Here is a 20,869-nt window from a genome sequence, read left to right as displayed (position 1 = left end):
AAACTAGATGAAATAATACACTCATTATTTTTGGTGCTGAATTGCAATACCACAGTACTGTTATAACAGGATGATTTAACTCAGTATAATACTCCCAGTTGTCTTATTTTCCTGTTAACAATGTTTGTTTCTCTCCATGGCTGAACTCACTCTTCAAGGTTCTGCAAGAGTGATGTACAGAAACTTCTGCTAGTCAGCAGTGACTGCTAGTGGGGAAAACACTGAGGAACTATTCTTCTTCATCCAGACTTTATTATCTAGGACATAAACCAACATTTCCTGGTGAAAGGCAGCAGATCAAAAAAATAAGAGGAAGGAAAAGGCAGGGAATGGCTGAGAGGGTTGTTCACATTCTCTGCAATTTTTCCAGTGCTAAAACATGAACATGAAGAAGTTACATTAATGACTGTGATTAGGCAAATCAGCCTTCAGACACTTTCCAAATTAAGTGCAGAGTACCGAGGTGCTTGCATTTCCACTAGCCTTGGATTAACGCCTGGGCTGTGCTGTGATATGGCTGTGATCTGAAAGTTAAGGCTCTAAAAGAAATGCATGTGGTTAATACCCCCTTGCTTTTGAGTTAAACCAGAAGGCTTCTACTGCAACAGCCTCTGCCATGGAAGCAGACCTGGATTTACTTGGAGTGGGAGCAGGAGGAATCTGGGGGGCTGTGGTCCGCTCCAGCTACTGGGGAGCACATTCCTGTGTCCGCTCCCTCTGCCCCTCTTCTTCCCTCTCCTCTGCCATGTTTAGACTGGAGCTGCCTGCCCTTAATTTATGAAATCTGACCCATGGAAATCAATATTTTTGCCATTGATTTCAATCTTTTCCACAGGCACCCTCTGTCCTCTGACACGAGCATTTCGGGGTCATACTTGTGAGTGGTACTGGCGTGCTCTTTGATGAAATAAGCGAAGCAAAAACGTCTGTATAGGCATACACGTGGCATACAGGTGCACGTGGGTGTGACAGGACAGGCACAGACCTTTCTGCTTGCCCGCAGTCTTTGCAAGAAGTTGATGTGAGCCACAAACTTCTCCAAATATCTCTGAGTTCTCCAGCGTTTCAAATAGAGATGTGACTTCCTTTTCAAACAGAATTTAATAGTTTGACCATATCTCTATCTTGCATAAGTCTTTCAGCTAAACCTGAAACCAAAATACCACTTTTCATACTACCCTGACAATGGCTGGTTCTCCCATACCTTTGTTTCTCAGTGATATTGGCTGAAAAAGAAAGGAGAAATCATGAAACTAACTTATCTTTTTGAACACCACATCTGAAGAGGACTGCTTAAAATGCAGCGTTTGGAGAGAGCAGTTTGATTTGTGGCACTGTTTCAGACTTTCATATTCACAAATGGAGTGAAAAATTATGCTCTTCCTTTTGCAGGGTTCTATTCTTAACCTCTGACCCGCCAATATGAATAATGTTAATTTAACAAAAAAATCCAAATATAATTCCACTTTAGCTACTTGAAATATAATGGATTTTCTGTAGCTTTCAGACTGTCATTCACAGATCTTCCTGTGCTAGTTAACAAAAGGCTAAAACAACTTCAAAGACGAGGTAATTAGCAAAATGGCACAGCCTTTCAAAGTGAAACCATTTCAGAACATTTCTGTACCCTACTGGAAAGAGACAGATGTGCCTTACAGTGCACATTGTGGGATTAGATATGGCATTCATTCCCAAGGTTACTTATCTTAACTTGATGGACTCAAGACTCGAGTCCACAATCAGCAAGGGCTTTGAGCAGAGACTTTATACATGCAAGTTGCCCTGTTGTCTTCAGCATTTCCCATCTGTAAAAATGCGAAACAATGCTGCTATTCCCTGTGACGGTATAAAGATGTCACTTAAAGCTTAGAAAGACGAATTCATTAAGCATTTGAATATCATAGCGCTAAGTGCACAAAAAAAACATGAAGACATTATTATTACTGTCAGAGAGGAATTTGGATGTGATTCAGTAAACAAAGCATGCAGCCACATGCTGAATGAGTATAAAAAGACACATAGGACAGCTGGTTCCTCCCTTGAGCACCATCTATTCTGTGTTGCAAGGCCCTGATCCAAAGTCTGCGATTGCCACAAAAAGGTTCCAGCTAACAGCAGTCAGCTGTGGACTAGCTCTTGGCGAGGAAGGCATCTGCTCTAAAATGAGCAGAGAACTGTGTCTAAAGACTTACACGTATACTCACGCAGGCAGGAAGGATCCTGGAATCACAGAATAATTTGGGTTGGAAGGGACCTCTGAAGGTCTGTAGCCCAACCTCCTGCTCAAAGCAGGGCCAGCTTCAATGCTACAACTGGCTGCTCAGGACCTTATCCTCTTGAGTTTTTAAAATCAACAACACCTTTAAAGCCACCGGGCAGCCTGTTCCACTGCCCAACCGCTCTTGCTGTAGAACCTACATAGGGAATCATCCTTCAGACACTTTCTAGCTTTTTGGTGTTAGATTTTGCGGGTACACTTTTGGAATAGCTACTTTTTCAAGTTCATATCCAAGGTCACATGCATATACGGGTAAGCTCTTTGAGATGGAGTTGCATTTCACACAAGGCTTTTACAGTGTTCATTCTTGATTGGTTAGTTCGTTAACAAGTGTAACATCAGCCGTATAATTAGGATGTAAAGTAAGCAGGATACGGTCATGTTTTATATTCAGTGGTACTTCTGCTGTTTCAAGACTCTGTCCCTTGCTGCATTAAAAGGTTCTTTGCCACGGAGATAGGAGTGGTATGTAACCTCCAAGAAATCACTGACATAGCAGAGAAACACTTTACAAAGGCCCTTTGCTCTCTAATGCAAACATGAAGGTTTTCCTATACTAGGACACTTAGAGACTTGAGATTACGTAGTTTTTTTAATTTAATAACAATAAGGATGATAACTTCATGGGGAAGAAAGGCAGCTCTGGGATTTAGCTTTTCTGTCATTTAAGTCTCCCCAATATCACTGGGTGGTGCTGCACCTGTAGTGACACAGCTCTGCCTGTTCAGAAGCAAGCTGTGGTCTGCCTTCAAGGTACACACAAAATAACAGTGCATTTTTTCCTCTTATAGAATCTATTTTATAGATTTAACATTCTTGGCTTATTATAAAAAAACAAATTCATTTCTTGCTACCTGTTTGATTTATAATTAAGTTTAATTTCGTATTCTGCTTTCCACCGTAATGCTTATCCATGATCCTTGACTTGGTAAAAGTTGTCAGCCATTTTCAAAAAACAGACTTGATCTAAGGACAGTAACCAGCACATAGTATCAGGCAGTTCGCATAAAGTCTCATTTTCTGGGATGTTTGCTTTTTGTGGACCATTTCATTATCATGCAAATGGAGTTGGGCCATTTTGCAGACAATCTAATTGTTAGCATAATACGTCCTCATTATTTGTATAGTGCAGCAGTTTGCATTAGACAGTATCAAATGTAACAGAAACCCATATAACAGCATGAGTTTTGAGAAATGGAGGCTATTTTCTATCAAAGGCTGTACGTACTGGGTACCAACTCCAGTCTAGAATCACTAACAAACCTCAGCGAGCCAAAACCACAGCTCCTCTGGAGTCTGAACGTGCACTGTTTGTGTCAATAGGAGCAACATCAGTTTCCTAGCCCATACATTTGAAGTCTTCCACCCCCAGTGCTTTCCGTTTCGCACAAGCTTTAGCTCTTAAGCCTTGAAGACAGTATTATGCTATGCCGACATAATTGCAGCAAAGGAATTAAGATAAATTAAGCACTACTAAAATAGCAAATGGGAACCAAACTTATCTCCTTTTAGCTAGTAATCGGAATGCAAAAGCTTAAACTTTCATCCTGTTTCCAAACAGTAAATCTTATCTTTTCAGAAAATGCTGCCAATTTAGCACTGTTGAACTTTGGAATACAGCCATCCACACATAAACACATTTGCACGTTATTTTGGTTGGCTCTTGCTAAAGCCATATGCTGGGTTTTTTTTAATTAAAAAGGCACCTCAGAAAAACTTTCAGTGTTCACACAGGATAAAACATCTTTCAAGGTTCTAAAATGTCAACAAAATACTGAAGTAGAAAGAATAGTTTCCTCCCCTCCCCCAATGTCATAAGTAATGCTTGCAGAGTGGACTTTAACAGCCATTTTTACTTGTTTACGAAGACACCTTTCAGTCACTTGTGTTGTGACAATCGAGGTTTTGTTGCGGCAAGGGCTGATCACTTCTAAACCACGCTGACAGGAATTAAGCAGTCCACGCTCCTGTGCCAGTTACCAGGGTTGTAGTCCTCATCTAGGTAGCACAGAGTGACAAAGAAGCTAAAGAACAAGGTTGTTTTTCGTTTTCTGACAATATATAAAATTATTTAATGCAGTTGAGTAGATGAAACTTGAAGTATCAGAAGAGGGTTTGTATTTTTTCACTGTCAGCTTCCAGCTGAAAAATGTACCCTGTAAATAGATATGTTGTGCTAACTAGGAATAGATTAGACTGCAAGTACCGTTGTACCTCAAACACGAAGGAATTTGTTTTCTTGTCTCCTTTCACTTTTGGCACTAAATTTGTGGTTTATTGGATGATATTGGATGCTGAGTGTGGGTGCCTCTTCTAGTCATTAGAAAGTGATCAATCACTGTCAAATTGAATATAGAACTGCAGGCTATTGAGCTGCCACCACTAGCGCCACCATTTGTCAGCCAGAAGAGCGGGCAGCCCAGGTTCCATTGCTTTACTTGCACAAAAACATTTAAACCAACTGCTCCAGTCTTCCAACAGCTTCCAGTTTGCCAAGCTCTTAGTTTTCTAGAACAGGCTCAAAAGCCTTTTCTGGAATCAAACCAAATATTTACTCCTTAAACAGGACAGAGAAAAGGAGCAGATGAGTGAGCCGGCCCCGTGGCAGGGCTCCGTTTCGAGTCCTTGCTCTCGGCAGCAGCTCTCCTGCTGGTACTACTGGAGGGGCTGCGAGGAGCCGAGACCCTCCTGCCTGCACCGGGCAGGGCGGGGGGAGTCTCCAGCTAAACACTTTCATGCTTCAGTAAACATTTATTACCGCAGTTATACAGAGTGCAATGGTGTCAACAAAATAGTTTGTCACCTGTCCTCTCCTCTTATCAAGACTAACGCATAGCCTAGCAGTAACGGCACTCCCAATGGAGGTGGAAGGCATGATCCGGTTTGACTCATTTGGTTGATAGACACAGTTCGATTTGACAGCTATAACCAGGAGCTGAATCTTCAGATCTTAACCCATGGTTCCTGGGTGGAAGCAGACTGAAGGTACATGAACAGCATTAGCTATTGCTCCTTTTGGTTTTGTCACTAATGCTCTGTGCTTTGCTTTCCTAATATTTGTTACCGTCTTTGTTACAAATGCCTGAATTAGTAAAAAGAGAAAAAGTTTATATTTTGATTCAGCCCAAACAATACATGCTGTTATTTTTCCAGATGCAAGGACACACCATTATATCATCTACTCCTACAATCCCAACAGCACGCTGTACACTCACTTTACAAAATGTATAGTACTACAAGTTGTAATCTAATCCTAGGATTGAATCTAGTTTTTGTCTCCCTCCAAACTCCTTCAGTTCTACGCTTAGAACATTTTTAATATATTTTTCTGCCAGATAGGTAAGTTACTACCTAACTATTATAGTCTTATTATTAACTATTATAGTCTAACATAGTCTTTAGCAACATCTTTTTCCCCCCCTTTTCTTTGTCATTTGTAATAAGCATTGATTATGTGTGAAGCTTCTGGTTGATCTCTGGTGGCAAGATGGTTCATTCCCATCCCACAGTTTTTCCTGCTTTTCCAGATGAAGAGGTTAGGGGCTGGTGATGGCAATGCAACAGCAGCAGTGTGACTCGGAGTCCTCTAAGGAACTGCACAAACTTGTACAAGCACCAGCACTTAATCTAACAGCCTCACAAGCCTGATGGAGCTTGATATGAAGTGAGGAAGGACACCTCCTCTCTGTTCCGTACAGATCAGCGCTGGCTCTCCTGAGTCCTAATCAGACAATGATTATCCTCAGTGGAGACTTATGTCTATAGCAAACCTTGGAAGCACAGAAATCTAGGTGCTTTGGGGAGTGACAGATATGCTGCCATGAGCATGCATGTGTAAATGCTGACACAACCATGGTAAAGACTTTTGTAGTATCAGAGCAAGCAGTACTTCAGTGTTGGTTCTTTTCTCCTTTGCAGAGCCTCCTGTATCCCCCTTCCTCCCTGGAGCCAGGGATGGACACACTGGTAGCCTCCTAATCTTGTTTCAGGCTGTGGGTGGGTTCGGATGTGAATTGATTTCCAGGGAGCATTGGCAGCTGGAACCAGTGAGGGGCTTCATTCTGCTATTGCTTGTTTCCCTGTTAGCGGACACCTCTGTGCTATCACCCCTGCTATGTCGCCTTCACGGCATTCGGTTCAGCCTTGGCTCAGCTCTGGCAGTGTTTCTTCCAATACCCCTGTGAGCCTCTTCCTCCTCCCTCCCAAAGCTTCCTAGAGAAATACTGACTGATTGCAGTGGGTTTATGTGAGACAAGAAATACATTGCTATAGAGCCCTCCGGCAATTTGATTTATAGCAGTGCAAACACTCTGGTAATTGTGTGTAGTATGTTACTTGTCCAGACTGCAGTGTCTTGCACTTATTAATGTTGGGGAAAACTCTTTTTGCTTGTAAAGCTTTTCTGAGTCTTGCCCACTCTTCTTGGTTCACTTCTGATATGTTTTTAAAAGGATGCTTTGTCACACTGGGAAAACTGTCTGATGGGAAATTCCCTCTCAATGTATTTTGTGTTTGTGGACCAAGACAGCAGATTTACAAACAAGATTTTAGATACATTTCAGCCTTTTTACACCACACATATTCTCATTGAACAGGTCAATGAATGTTCCTGGTAAACTTTTGGACTAAATTATGGTATAAAATAATAAGATTTATAGTTATAAAGAACATCGTTCATCGGTTTTAAACATGTTGTGATCATATCATGTGAATTAGTCTTTTCCTGATTTGTGAAAAAGAGTGAACACTGTACACTTCTCAATCTTTCTGTTTCTGGTTGGATTTATTATTCATCTTGGATCACGTTTTTGGAAATCATGTTGCCACAGGGAAAAATCTGCAAGTATTCTGTCAGTGTACCCAGTAGTTTTATGTTGGTTTAACCTTTCTGGATTTACTCCTCTCTTTATTCTTTCTCATGTTCTATCTTTGGTGTTGCACTGAGCTAAGAGTTTATATTTGCTACCAATCCACAGCTCTTTCCACCTGCTACAGTTAATCTAGAGTCCAGGAATACATTTGGTGGTCATTTGTATTTGTCAACAGCAAATCCCACCTGATGTCACGTTTCCTGCTTCCCCAACCTGCTCTCTTTGGGACCCCGAAATGTCTCCATTTGCCTTAGTCTAAATAACATCCTGTCATCTGCAAACATTCGCCTCTTCTTATTCATTGGCCTTTCAGGCTTGCTAACACATTTTAAAGTGTTCCAGAAATCAGTTACATTTTCCCCTATAATAAGATTAGAATTTTCAGAGATGCCTTGAATCCCAAGTCATAACTAAAGATCACATGGATGGAATGGATGTCAGCCTTGATTTTGAAGATGTGAAAGAGCTTGAAACTGAATTGTCCCATTCATCAGGCAGAGGCACACGACAACTAAAAAATTTTTCTGCTAGAGAAACTGGGAAATGAACAGATTTTTTCCCATTCGTACAGTGATTACTGTTCAGTCTGCCCAGGCAGGTCGATTTGCACTCTGCTCAGCTCCACAAAGAGTACAGTAGCAGTCTGCAAGCAATACCAAACTAGGAAGAACTGAATGAGCACTGGAGGAACAGGTGGTCTTGATGAAATGGAAAAACAGACTTAAAAAATGTAATTAAATTGCATCCTCATAAAATTAAACAACTGCACATACACCTGATAAGGACCAGGAGGAAAGGATCTGAAGATTATTGTACCAAAAAGCCAGTCAGTTCCTGTCGTGGAAGAAGCAAACATACAAACAGGAGTACAACCTGCAAGAACACTAAGCAGTCCTCCTGCTCTACTTTGTAAGGCTTTAACCAGAGTAACGTTCATGTTGCAGTGCTGTTTTTTTTCTTGGAAGGTTTTCATAAAGTTGAGAAAGTGGGAGACCAATTAGAACGAAGTCAGGAACCATGTCTTGGAAACTATTAATAATTACACTCTTTACCTTTTGTCCTCAGAGAGCCAATCTATGGGGGAGGCAAGGGGGGATGCTTTCCCCTGCTCCTTCACCTTCCCTTTCTCCTTCACCTTCCCCTTCTCCTCCAGGCTAGTTACAATAGCTCTCAAGAATTTTGAATACCCTTGTGATGTTCAAACCAGCACGTTCCTATTGCTATGTCTCCTGCGTGTGTTTCAGGTCTTGTTTAAGGTTAAACAACTATTTAAGAATGCCACCCAGACATCTGTCCCAAGGCTGGATAGTTATGAGCAGCAGGTTGTGGGGGATAGTATGGGCGACTGCCTAGGACAGTGGGCACCTCCAGTGATTTGGAACTTCACCCCTGAACAGGTGCAGAACCCTGAAAAGCTAGTAAAATATTTGGAAAAAATATGCTGTCACCCTGGAAATTCCAGGGAGACACAAAGCACTGCAATCTGAATGCCTATCGAGCCCTGTTCAACACTATTCAGTACCTTCAAGGGGAAGAGAAGGTCTCTGGATCTGACAACAAAATGACAGGCACTGCGGCCACTCCAACTCCCGCGACAGGCACCGCGGTTACTCCAACCCCTGCGACAGGCACTGCAGCCAAACCAGAGCGCCAACACGTGCCTGTATCAGCCACCCCTATGCACAAGAAGAAATATTGGATGCGAAAGTCAGCTCGTTCCGTAAGGGAAGAAATTCTTACTAAGAAGGGTAGGGAGGAAGAAATGGACAAGGCAGACTACTCTGAAGCACAAGAAGAGGAGGAGGAAGAGGCAGAACTCACAAATGAGGCAATAACCCCCCCCGATCCCTATCCCTGAGTGAGCTGCGAGATACGCAGAAAGATTTCAGGTGCCATCCAGGCGAGCATATGGTCACCCGGCTGCTCTCATGCTGGGATAACAGGGCCAACAGCCTGGAATTAGGAGGTAGGGAAGCCAAGCAGTTGGGATCCCTGTCTAGGGCAGGTGGCATTGACAAGGCGATTGGAAAAGGGGCATGAGCCTTCAGCCTCTGGAGGCAACGCCTGTCAGGCATGAAAGGAAGGTATCACTCCAAGGAAGATGTTACATGTCACCCAGGCAAGTGGAGCACCACAGAGAGAAGTATCCAGTATGTAAGGGAATTAGCCGTGCTGGAGGTGTTTTATGATGACCTGGACAACAAGCAGTTAACCAAACAGCCAGATGAGGTCCAGTGCATGTGACCCCTGTGGCAGAAGTTTGTATAATAATACTGTACGTCATCACTACTATGGTTGCTATATACCATATCAATGGTATTACAGTAAGAATTACCCAGATTAATGAAGAATGAATTCTGATGAAACTGAGCAAAGGGCAGCAATGATAGAACAGGACAAGAGCAGCAGTGATGGGACCTGGGCATGATGTAGATGGTATAGAATAAGGGGTGGATATTGTCCTGGGTTCTGCTGGGACAGAGTTAATTTTCTTCCTAGTAGCTGGTATAGTGCTGTGTTTTGTATTTAGGACAAGAAGAATGTTGATAACTCTGATGTTTTAGTTGTTGCTGAGCAGTGCTTATACTAAGCCAAGGAGTTTTCACCTTCTCATACTGCCCTGCCAGGGAGCAGGCTGGGGGTGCACAAGAAGTCAGGAGGGGACACAGCCAGGAGAGCTGACCCAAACTGGCCAAAGGGATATTCCATACCATGTGATGTCATGCCCAGTACATAAACTGGGGGGAGTTGGCTGGGGTGGGAGGATCACTGCTCAGGGACTGGCTGGGCATCAGTCAGTGGGTGGTGAGCAACTGCGTTGTGCATCACTTGTTTTGTATGTTCTCTTATTATTATTGTTTTCCCTTCCTTTTCCATCCTATTAAACTCTCTTTATCTCAACCCACGGGTTTTATCTTTTTTCAGATTCTCTCCCCCATCACACAGCAGGGCAGGGGGGAGTGAGCGAACAGTCGTGCAGCGTTTAGCTTCCTGCCAAGTTAAACCACAACAAAGGGAAAAGCAAGTTGTGTGTTAGGAAAAAAGAATCCCTTCTAACAGTGAGCAGCAGGTGGGATTGCTGGAGTGGCTGTGAAGCCACAGGAGCCCTATAAAACAAATGTCTGCTGTGAATTTCTTGGGGCATGACATAGTTGGGATTCATCTTGCCCAATTCTATGTGTCAAAAAGCATTCACCATTCAGTTTATTATCTGGGAAGCCTTCACAGTCAGTGGAGACAGACTTAATGCCAGAGGCAATTTATCTTATCCTAAATGAGGCATCTAGACTAGGTAGGGTGAGGGGGTGTGCCTTTGGTTAAGGCAGAAGGAGTCTGGAGATACCATACAGTTTTGGCTGTGTGACTGGCTTCTATGGTATTTTTTTAATGGTTGTAAGCCAAAGCAACTGTGTGATAGTCTTTAAAAAGCATTATATCCTCCTTGTTCAAAATGTCTACATCTTTAGAGCTGTGTCAGTGATCTATGGAAAGGTTGCTAAATCTTCTCATGAGTGAATGGAAAAAAATGCATGAGACTATGATTTGAGCCAGTTGTTCATTTAGATGATAGTTCATCCACTTATCACTCCTGATTTTTCAAAACCTTTAGTGTACAGCTTTGTCTGAAAGACACAATTGTCACAGCAATATTTCAGTATATACTACTTGCTCCTGTTTTGGAAAGCTTAACTTGTGCAGGCAGAGAGAAAGACTCCAGTGAAACTGTTGTGACTGTCTACACACCAAAGAAAATGAATAGTTTAAAAGAACAACTTACAAGCATTCCATGAAAAAGATATTGTCATGTATTGTGAACCTACAAAGCCTATCTGCATTCAAAAATGCAAACAAAGGCTAACATCCTTGAATAGTGTACTCTCCATGAGTGATTTCACTGCCTTTAATAATTAATGCAGAAAAAAACCCCAACACAGTAAGAGAGATACAGAATGAAGGAATATTGATCCTGAGCAAAGAAGAGAAAAATCCAGAAACAGCTTTCTCACTGTGAGTCGACTTTGTAATGTTGGTGAAAATACGGTAACATCTTAAGTGATACTCACATTAAGTAACTTCCATTTGTAAGCAGTTCAGACAGGAGATTAAACCAGGAAGCATTAAATGTATATGACTATTATATACGAAATTTCTTACCTTAGAGAAATACAAACACTTTGGAAAAAAAAAGCCGTATACATGCCCATGTGATCCTTCCACTGGCATCATGCTAATTACTATTGATTAATTCTCTGGGAGTAAATCTGGACCCCAGATACAAAGGGAAAAACATCAATAGTTGAGCACAAATGCCCTTTTGTTTTCCTTTTTCCTCCCCAAACCAGGCCGCTCAAACAGGTTTGCAGTCCAACAGCTACAGAGCATAATGAGTGCTGAATCCATCCAGCAGTTTACTCTTACATCCCGTTTCAGGTTAATAACATAGAAAAGAATTCCCTTTTACCAGTAGTAAGTTTACACATGGCTGGTGTGGGAGTAAAGGGAATACATACTAACTTCCGAACGGCCAATGCACAGAAGCTATAAGCCATCAATTCTCTTTCACATCATCCAGCTACAACAAGAATACCTTTGAAACCATTAAAGCTGTGATTAAAGCATTGATCTAAAGCCAGTAGAAATAGAAGATGAATTAAGTGTACCTGAAAATAATTACTTCAGAATTAGCTTGACGTTCACATAGCTAAACTGGAAAGAGATGCTTTCTTCACTGTAGAAGTGGAACAGAAAATTAGATTTCACCCAGGCAGAAAAACTTATGGATTCTAATCCAGGAAAACATATGCTTACAAAATCGACCATGGGTATAGTAACTGATCTTGGACAATTGCAGTGTAATTGGCTGTCATCCCTTGAGGACTTTGTCCTAAAGTTACAAGTAAAATCCTACTAGACCAGTGACTTGGAAAAATGTCATTAGGACTCGTATCTTTGGTCATAAGGTTTGTGCAAGATTATGGCTAAAATAGGATAGGATACATAACTTATGTAATGGCATCAAAACTCCCTGGGATGGTGAACCTCTAACAAATTAGAAGGGACATTCTCCTTGGAAAATCTCTGTGGAAATTTTGTCTACTGACAAATAAAACCAACTGTAAACCAATATGAAGTGGAGGTTGCTGGGTTTTTTTAATTAGGAAAAGAATCAAATAATAAACATTAACATCATAAACATTAACACCATAAAGTGACCCACACATGACATCATTGGTACAGTAATAGGTGGAAGATAGCATGTAGGTGGAAACACATGATAGGTGTTGGCCTTTGTAATGTACAACACATTATCTAAAGCATGGGAAAGATGAACGGCAACTGCATCTGCCTGCACTTGAAAGATGCTTTTGTTTTTCTTTTAGCAATATGTTCAACAGGAAAAGCGCAACCCACCAAAAAGTCCTGTTTACTACAAACGACTGTGCTGTCTCACACAGTTTAATAGAAGGAAACTATAAGATGCCACAAAGCCATGGAAATTTACATTGTGATTAAAAAATGCCAGTCACACCGTTCTTTATAAAATTAAATCATGTATAGTATAAACTAACATCCTGGGAACATTAGGGTTGAGGTTCATCTGCTACGAATTCAGACAGTTTTTCAGAACTATCTGATGTATATTAGATACCCACATTCAGATAAGAAGAATCTAACTCTGGGATTTTCTCTTTCTCCACTCGGCAGTAAGAGGAGTCTAGACAACTAACAGTACACTAGACATCTACAGTGCAATGTCTACAACTGCATTACTGCAATAGTCTACATGCAGTCAGATAAATGTCAGTCTAAGACAGCTTCTCTGAACTTGCTAACTTCAGAATTGCTTGCATTCCACTAACATTAGCAGAACGTCTATGGAAACCAGCACGAAAGCAGGCCTCTTCCACCTCAAAAGTTTGTATGTGTCAACAGAAAACAGACTATCATTATCTTCAGTTCTCAACACAGCATCCAGCCTGTAAGGGTGTACCTACGGGAAGGACGGGTGGTGGGACACCGCAGGAAGCACAGCGCATGGACAGTGCCTTCTTCCCGGGGCACCATTAACCTGTCAGCTCAGGCAAGGCATAAAACTTATGGGAATGGCCAAAGCAGTAGCCCCAGAGATGCAACATTGCTTTCCACATATGTAGTTCGAACCGCTGTCGCCTTCGCAGATTTTACTTTGTGTTGTATTGAGCAGCGTAAGTACTGATTTTGAGAACTTAGCACCTGGGAGACACACCAACTGTTTCGGAAATATGATCTCAGTTTCAGAGGTGAAGAGAAGAAGAAAAAGGGAGGGCTGCCCTCAGTCACGTGGGGTAGATCTGCGAGTGAGCTTTCTTACATCTGCAGTGTCCGTACGCCAGGATCACAGAGTAACATCATGAACAGCAAGCTGAGCCAGACCACTGCTTATGAGACACAGAATTACTATGGCCTGTACAGATATTTTGGCATTCCAGACCCTGAGCAAGCTGTTGTGCTGTATGAAAGAGCCCTTCCAACCAGAGATTCTCTGGTGGGCTGACAGAATTAATTTTAACTATTAATTAACTAATAACAATTAAATAGCAGTAATAATCCTTCATTCTCAAATCTTACCTATGAAACAATTTCTTACATAAACTACAGTTTGCTCATTTAAACTTAATCTGTATAGAGAAAGGTCAAGCAGGTCCGTGTGGAGCAGAGGTCATAATCCACCAGATCAAGCCATCACCGCTGTTTCAGCCTCTCTGTGTAGGTAGGTCAAGTGTGTCATGGTATCAGCATCCAAAGACAGCTGTACAATCTACATTCTCGGAAGGTATGAGCATCAATTCCAGATGTTCATATGACACCACAGAGGCTGCTGGCTTTTATGCGCTTATTTCGATACATTTGCCAGGCAATGTTTAGGTGGTGTTTTGCACAAATAAGAGTATTTGTGCAAAACATGTAACAGTACCAAAACCTGTGGCTTATTCTCCACTTTGACTCTTGAGTTATAGTTAGTATTTTTTCTGTATACCATGGTGGTTGCTTCCATGCCTTGCTTATCTGAAGGTGAAATGCTGTCCCGTTGTGTATGGCTGTCAAGTCATAGCATTTCTTGCATTTTGCCTCAAGCTCAGTAAAGCTGTTAGAGGTCTAAAGGGTCACAGCAGTGCCTACAAAGTGACAGTTCTGCAATCTGCTCTTTTACATTCATACAGAAAAAAAAGCTTATTGCAAATGCAGTAGCCAGTATTCCTTAGTAATAATGTGAGTGACATGAAAGCTCAGGATGTATATGAAAAGGACCTTGATTGTACAGTAGGTAAATTCCTAATCCATTCCAGGATCCCTTTGTCTGAAGGATGACTAGGCTTCTGGAAACATATAGCCTGACTAATTAGGAGTCTTGCTTGTGTTTGTTCCTGCATTTTTTGTGACTGCTATCCAAGCTGTATTGTTACAAAACAATCAATTCTGTAAAGCAGTCCAGGTTTCTCCTCAAGTATCTACCACAACAAAACTTTAATCAGTCCAAGTATCTACAGAAATGTTATGTTCTTGTTGCTTATGTTAGTGGTGGATGGTTTATGTTGGCCATGATTTCAATTTTGCTGTCATCTGGTTGTATTCCTTCTGAAGACAGAAGGGATTTCACATGATTAACTTAGATTTCTGCAGGCTGGATAATATCTTGATTGAACTTCACATAGTCTGGGTCTTTGCCAGCACTTGCATTTCTGATTGTGTTCTGCCTGAGTTGGTGCTGCTTTTATCACACCATCAGCTCTTTAATACACAGGACCTCCAAAAGTTTTATTGTTCTTTGCCGAAACTTTTCATTAACTGGCCCTAATGAAAAATATAGATAAAAGTGTTTACAGCACCTGGGTGCATACTTGAGATAATTTCTTGTCTAAACCAAATTGCATATATCTGACTTTCTTATCCATAAGAGTATTTTTAACTGCCTATTTGGCTCCAAATATGTCGATCCAGAAATAGAATAATTCCAACTCAGTATGACCTTGATAAAAACTGGTGGGATCCAAACAAGTGCAATAAATGTAATCTGTCTAATCATAACAACCCCTAAAAACATAAGACTAATAATAAACCCTAATGCCTGACCAAAGCCAAAACCCCTAATCTTTAACCCTAACCCTAAAATTAGACCAAGCCCTAAACATAACTCTAACCCAAACCCTAAATCTAACCCAAATTTTAAACTGAACTTTAATCCTACTCAATCTAAGCCTAACTGCACCCTAACTAAAACACAAAATCTAAGCCTAAAGCATAACAGCCTTTCCCTAATGCTAAACCCTAACCTTAAAAGCTATCCCCAACCCAACCATAATGCTAAAGCCAAACCCAAATCCTAACCCAAACCAAATCACTGAACCAATATCTAAATCTGAACACTAACAGTAAACCATAAATGCCCCTAACCTGCCCCTGAACTCTAAACATAAAGCCAAACCATAACGCAAATTGTTGGCTGCAAGCATAGCCGTAACTCATTAACCTAATGCTAACCTGAACTCTAGTTTTACTCTGCCCAAACCCATAATCATAACTGCAAGCCCTAATACTAAACCCGGCAATAATCCTTAGCCATACCCTAAGTCAAATCCTCAATTTAACATTAAATACAAACACAAACCTAAGCTCTTACACTGAATCCTAACCCTAATGCCATCCCTATGTTTAAACTTAGGGCTCTGAGGTTACAACATGCATTAGGGGGTGGGGGTTAGAGGTTAAGGGTTTGGAATTAAGGATTTAGGGTTTTAATTATGGTTTGAGTTTTGCTTAGGATAGGGTTTTTAATGGGATTAGTGGTTGGAGTTTGTGATAGGGTTTGGGGCTTGTGCTAGGTGTTAGTGGTTGATGTTAAATTGGCATTACAGAGCTATTTTCCATGGCATGGGAGATACCATGGAGGAACAAATTTTAAATTGAAATGCAAGTAGAATATTAAAAAAAAAAAAAAAGGCAGCAGCAAATCGCTGCACAAGACAATTTTTGCCCAGGCATTCCTAAGAAACTGTAGGGTAAAGTAGCTGGACTAGTAACACAGGTTTGTAACCTCTCACATAAAACTACCAGAAAACCAGAATACAGTGCTAATTTTTAATTATATTAGTGGGATCCAGTAGCTACAGACCGATACATCTGATGCTTATGCAGACAAATCAGTGACAATCATGATAAAAAAATAGAAAAGTCATAGATAGATGCCAGGCACTGGGAAGTCAAGAAAACTTTTTTTTAGAGTTACATTATGTATCATATATCTCTAAAAAACATGTAAAGTGTTAGAGGGGATAGACATCCTATTCATAAAGTCTATTTAGACTTTTAAAAGGCATTCAACAAGGTTGATCATCAAATACTCTTCAAGAAATTATTCTATGATGGGATAAGAAGCAAGTCCTTCACATGACTGAATAACTATTAAAAGGTTGGAATTAATGATGAGTTTTCTGCATATATGGAAGCTGCAAGTGGAGTACAATCTGCTCACCATATTCATAAAAGATGTAGAAAGTCTTGATGGATATTGAGGTGGTAGTTTGATACCTCAAAGTATTTGGGATATTAGAGACAACAATTGAATGCGCAGGAGGCCTTATGAGACTGACTGATACAGAAGAGTGAAAGAGCAGACTGGCATTCAGCATAAAAATGGATGTAAAATGACATAGAGAGAAACAAACAACTCTAACGTTATACGCAGAGTGACTGACTCTACATATGTGCTGAGTGGTAATTGATTGTTACCACTTAAGAAAAGGTCAAAGCTCTTCAGAAAAGAAAACAGATTATCAGGCAACTCTGGGGATAAAATAAAATAGAGCGGAAAACTTGATAATATCAATGTACACAGGAATGTGTACCCCTTCTTGGAGTACTCTATGCAGTTCCAGTAACTTCTGAAAAAGGATGGAGTAGAATTAGAAAACAGAAAAGAATGAGCAGGGTAGCCAAACAACTAAAATAGCTTCAGTACAAAATAAAATTAGACTAATACTCTTCACTTTAGTAAAGAGAGCAGGGTTACAAACAGGTGTTCAGTGTCTCTTCCAATATAAAACTAGGTGATACCAAATGCAACTAGATTCAAAAGTAATGTAAAAAAATATAGCATATAGTTAAACTCTGGAAACACTTTGCTGTTGAATATTGTGGTAACACTGACAGTAGCTCAGTAAATAGCTGGCTGATTTGTTGAAGAAAAGTTGATTGTGTTGCAAAATACAAAGACATCTCTAACCCAGGAATCATAATTTACCAGATACTAGGAGGAATTCTGCAGTATAACAAAATATTTTCACCTACGTTACTTATGGCCACTGGCCATTGTTGGAGACAGGATGCTAGCCTAATTGTAGACTTTGATTTAATCTGGAGCAGCACTTCTAAAACTTTGGGTTGATGGAATGGATACAGAACCAGAGCAGAGTGCAGGGATAAAAAGGAAAGAAATAAGTGAATGAAAACAATACAAGAATAAAAAACAGGTAGGATCATGGAACAGAGAATAGTGAAGGATGGAAAAGAATAGGAGAGCAGTGATGGAGAAGGAAAAGAGGGAATAAAATACAGCAAACAACACAAACGTTCTTCCACACTCATCAGCTCAGACTGAAACAAATGTAGAGAAGGACTGCTGAGGTAAATAGGAGAATAGAGGTATGTATTATCTGAAAAGACAAAAAAAAAAAGCTGTTCTACCAATCTAACTGAAAATTGAGTAGAGACGTGACTGTTCTACATAAATATGTTCACATACATCAGGAGCACAAGCTGAAGGACAATGCTGTCATGAGAATGAATATGTGTAAGGTAGCCATGAATAGCTCAGGGATGGAAATTCAGTCAGCAGAGCAGTGAGGCTCTAAAATATCCTTTGAGTAGGAATAGTTGGGGCTGTTTCCACAAGGATTATAAAATACTGTGACATGTCAAAACAGGAGACTAGAATCAATGAACCCAGTGGTCCATTACAATTCTGGTCCCATGTTTTAAACACAAAAAAAAAATTTAAGGGAAAATATTTCAGACTTGTCTCAGTTTTTTTTCTGGGATGGGTTTATGTATCTCTGTACAACGTAACAGCAACACATAGATTCATAGAGCATAAAGCTTGCAGGGACCATTAGTTAAATAGTTTGATGTCCTGTGACCACAAGCCATTACATTTCCCTCAGCTAACTCCCTCTTGAGTGCAATAAACTGTCTTTGTCAAAAACACATCTTCCAGGTAGGTATCCGAGTTCAGCTGAAAGAATTCAAAAGACTGAAAGTCCACCACTGCCTTGAGAACTTTGTTCCTTTGGATGACCATCTGCACAGTTAAGCACCTATGCAATATTTCTAGTTTGCATTTCCATAATTTTAGGGTTTTTACTACATATTCTCCATGAGGTTAAAAATCATCTCAGGAACTGATATTTTCTGCTTGTGAAAGTACTTATACACTACAAGGAAGTTACTCAAATCTTCTTGAAAAGATAAAAGAGACTGGGCTAAGCCTTTTGTTGTAAGTCATTTCCTCTAGCCCACAAATACTGCTTGAGTATCTCTTCTAACTTTTGCTATTTTTTCAGCAGTCTTCTTGAAATATGGATACCAGATTCATTTGCACAATTTCAGGACCAGCCTTCTGTACTGGAATTTATATTTTGGAATCAAAAGTCTTTCAAAGATGGATATATTGACAAGTTACATATTATTAACCTACAAAATATGGTTTATGTCAAGGTATCCTTGCTATATGCATCTGTTTTCCCAGCTCAATGAGTGATGATTTTTGGAGAAACCACTGTGAAGAGAAGGGGAATTACTGTGAATCTTTACTGTAAATGAAATACATTCACCTGTGGAAATTTCCATACGCAAGAGGCATAAAAAGCTGTGTGTAAAGAGAGATCAACTACAGGACACAGATATGGGCAATGAAAGAAAGTCTGGAACGCAGACCTGACAAACCTGTATCAGCAGCAGAGTCCAATATTCTGACCAATTTACTTTAGCTATTCTGCACAGGGAGGATTTAAAGTTTAACACCAGGTTTACTTATTTGAATCTCTTTTACATTACATGGATTTTGATTTTGCAGGGGGATACAGCAACATACTTAAATCACAACACAGGTACAAATAATCAGAGTATAACAATTGCAATATATAGGTGAATCACAGTACTAACATAGTTCTCTATAATACACTCACCATCACAACGCTAGGGATCCTCAGCTGCTGGAAGGAATATGTGAGCTGAATCCAGGCCAAGTCCATCACTCTCTTCAAAGTCCTTTTTGTCTGTTGTTCAGTTTTTATACCCTGTGTTGGTCACACTCTATGTTGGGTAATCTATTACAAGCTATGCAACTGTTTCCACTCTTGATTAATTGAGGGACAGTTATACAACTGGTTGATCCACTCAGCTGATAACAATTGGTTGATTCATCCAATTAATATAGCCAGTTGATCCACTCCACCAATACAGGTGGCTGATCCACTCAGCTGGTATAGCCATTTATCCAGAAGAAAGAAAACCTTCTAGGCCCCATTGTGCTACATTCAGCTTTCTTTGCAACAGCTATGACTATTCCCTACATCCCTCCCTCAGCTTCAGGAGCATGTCATCCTTCCCATCTCCTCGGAGCCTTCTGTTGTAGTGGTCCATTGATCACAGTCAGACAGGGCCTGGACAAATGATGATAAGGTTGGGAACTTATGGATTGCTTATTGTTTAATATTGTTTTCTGCTACATGAACTGCATCTGCATTGCAAAAACTAGTCATCAGCAGCTAACTAAGTTATTGCTTAAAAAAAAAAAAAAAAAAGTGGATTGCATGTGCAGAACAAAACTTGGACCTGAGGAGATGGCAGATGGACTGGAATCATAACGCTGGTCTTGTGGGACAAGAACATTAGTTCAACCCAGAAAGGTAAAATGTAGGGGACTGTGATATAAATCAGGACTACCTAAGGCAGCCTCAAGTTCAAAGAAAAAGTATGGGTTTTATACTCGTGCCATACAGCGGTAAGTCATCTCAGTGTTCCTTCCTCGTGCAACCAAGGATCACGTTAGCCTTAAATTGCCACATTACAACTTGGGAGCTCGTACTGAGGTGTCTGTCAGTTGTCCTCCTTCAATCCTTTTCAGAGATGCTGCTTTCCAAGCTACCACCTTCCATTTTTTCAGGCAGTCTTACTTATCATGTTCTTTATCTGAAAAGATATAGAGAGTAATCCAAATTGCTCCTATCTGGAAAGCTGCTTTCCAATACACCCCCTGCACTAAAGATAGATGCTGCACTCCAGGATAGGTGCTCTGGCACAGCAGGGACCACCAAGGAGCCCTCAGTGTCGCACAACTCGCCCTGCCTGTACTTCCATAGGCCATGAGGAGCTCTAACGCCCTTGAAAGCTGCACCAACTTGTGCCAGACTGCCACACCACAACCCAACGGAGCAAAAGGACGCTTGTCTTTGGCTGGTAAGAGGCGAGCTGAGCCTTTGTGTATAACTTGCTAGGTGCTAGCAAAGACTATCGTAATGGCCAAGGCTGGTACCAAAAGGCAAGAGGGAAAAGGGTAGAATACTGGAGGGGGCCCTGGTTTGAAAGTTAAGAACAAAGTATTGAGAAGCTGAAGAAGGAAGATCTAGAGTAACAGGAAAAATATCCCTCCCAAACGTATCATTTTAGATTATGGTACTGCTAA

At 40.7% G+C, this 20,869-nt stretch overlaps 1 long non-coding RNA gene across 1 annotated transcript; it reads right to left on the bottom strand.

The window, feature by feature from the left end:
• Positions 1–1,070: 1,070 nt before the first annotated feature.
• Positions 1,071–19,431, bottom strand: LOC126048681 (uncharacterized). The gene is made up of 3 exons (XR_007508946.1): positions 19,371–19,431; positions 4,151–4,276; positions 1,071–1,805 (listed from the first exon to the last, which is right to left on the bottom strand). It is a non-coding gene; the product is annotated as an uncharacterized LOC126048681 (long non-coding RNA).
• Positions 19,432–20,869: the final 1,438 nt, after the last annotated feature.

Source organism: Accipiter gentilis, chromosome 20, assembly GCF_929443795.1.
Source record: "Accipiter gentilis chromosome 20, bAccGen1.1, whole genome shotgun sequence".
Lineage (NCBI taxonomy): Eukaryota > Metazoa > Chordata > Aves > Accipitriformes > Accipitridae > Astur > Astur gentilis.
The sequence above is the reverse complement of the archived record's forward strand: the minus strand, read 5'-3'. Positions and strand labels throughout refer to the sequence as shown.